Genomic DNA, 2,059 nt, shown 5'->3' on the forward strand with positions numbered 1-2,059 from the left:
GCCTCAGGTATTCTATAATAGTTATTCCTATCCAGCAGTTATGGATATTGTTTTATTGTCACATTTGAAATATTGCCATAATTAGCCTCAGGTATTCTATAATAGTTATTCCTATCCAGCAGTTGTGGATATTGTTTTATTGTCACATTTGAAATGTTGCCATAATTAGCCTCAGGTATTCTATAATAGTTATTCCTATCCAGCAGTTGTGGATATTGTTTTATTGTCACATTTGAAATGTTGCCATAATTAGCCTCAGGTATTCTATAACAGTTATCCCTATCCAGCAGTTGTGGATATTGTTTTATTGTCACATTTGAAATGTTGCCATAATTAGCCTCAGGTATTCTATAATAGTTATTCCTATCCACCAGTTGTGGATATTGTTTTCACTGGGTGAAAAACACAGCTCAAACTTTCCATCTGATTTTGATAAGATTTAGTGCAAAGTTTGTGTCTCCTAAGGACTAATTGATCAACTTTTGATGAATATATCTCAAAGGTCAAGGTCACACTGAAGTTAAACCATTTTTGTGATAATGGTATGTAACAAATTGGGATTTTTGTAGAAAAAAAAAGATCTCGGCACCTGTACCTACAATTTTGAGGGTGGACAATTATTTGGTGTCTATTTTAGGTTGGTTATTACAAAAAGTAAAAAAAAATTAAGTTGGATGGGAGTTGTACTATGTCAAGTTTATAATGGAAATAACTTGTGCACCAAAATACTGCAAACTAGTGTGTTAGGCCAAATAACTTGATACATCCGGCAGAGACCTTGCATTCTTTAGTGTGTTTTTTGTAGTTTTTATAGTTTGGGCTAGACATCTTTGATCAAACTTCCGTTGATAAATAGATAATGATAAGTGAAAAACGACAGTAAACGAAACAAACTGTCAGAAGTCTGATGTTGGAGAAACTAGTTTTGACACATTTGTGCATCCTCTTCAGTCTCGCGTCATTTTCTGAAGACAAGGTGAGACCAAAGAGGACACGAATGTGAAAGATAAAGATCATATATTTACACAAACTAAACAAGAAGGACAACTTGACGACTGTTGAGCTTGACAGTTGTGTCGTTCTCTGGGATTTTGACAGTTTTTATAAATATTTGGTATTAGCCGTAACCGCTATCATAAAAAAAAAACCCATAAAACTGATGCATGATGCGAGTTATGCTGTCTTTCTTATCATTTAAAAACACAACTTGTCTCAAGACATCCACTTGTATTAGTGCTTTTTTATGTGTAAAATCTTAGTGTGAAACTTTCATTAACATACATGTTGGATTCGGTAAGATAAAAAAATATTAAATATATAGAGTATACACCGCTATGAACAGCAGTTTAACATTACCGATGTTTGAAAATTCTATCTAATATTTATTTTTTACTGTATGCAGGATAATATCATTAAAATATGAACCTGGACCTCTTGGCATACATGTTGTCCCTGGACATGATTCTGATGGAAGGTATACATATATAGTTGTTGTTGTTTTATAAGGATGTAACTTATTAAATCCTTTGTGTCTTCTTAGTGGGAAATGTACTTGTTTTGAAATTTCCTTTAAAGATTACAAACCAAGTTTTTATGTTTGTTCCTTTAAATTACTTTTCCTTGCAAATGTCGTGTTTTATTGTATTGTTTAAGTAAATATTTAAGAAAATCCACATGGTGTAGTATCTTGTACGTGATGTATTGTTAATGTGCATAAAACCAGAGGGTAAAACAGGCACAAGCACATGTGTGGACTTCAGAGATGAAGTGAGCCTATCACTAAGATTGTAATGTTAAGTAATCAGAAAGGTAAAATACTAGGAGTAAAAATTAAATCATTACATTTTATCTCTTTTCATTAAAGATTTCGGGTCAAAAGGAATGTGCTGCTCTTTCTTCTGTAATGTTTAAACATGATGTTTGTACATATCTCAGACTAGAGCTTGAAGACTGTGTGAAAGAAGTTAGGTTTAATCGTGATGTTTGTACATATCTCAGACTAGAGCTTGAAGACTGTGTGAAAGAAGTTAGGTTTAATCGTGATGTTTGTACATATCTC

General features: G+C 32.7%; 1 protein-coding gene across 1 annotated transcript in view; it reads left to right on the forward strand.

Annotated features, from left to right (window-relative positions):
- Positions 1-1,408: 1,408 nt before the first annotated feature.
- LOC106472400 (inaD-like protein) overlaps positions 1,409-2,059 on the forward strand; it is a 21,124-nt gene continuing 20,473 nt past the window's right edge. Inside the window, exon 1 of the mRNA XM_022400980.1 lies at positions 1,409-1,474. The gene's annotated coding sequence lies outside the window, so the exon portion shown is untranslated. The remainder of the gene's footprint in view (positions 1,475-2,059) is intronic.

The sequence above is a fragment of the Limulus polyphemus genome, unplaced genomic scaffold, assembly GCF_000517525.1.
Source record: "Limulus polyphemus unplaced genomic scaffold, Limulus_polyphemus-2.1.2 Scaffold5301, whole genome shotgun sequence".
Taxonomy (NCBI): domain Eukaryota; kingdom Metazoa; phylum Arthropoda; class Merostomata; order Xiphosura; family Limulidae; genus Limulus; species Limulus polyphemus.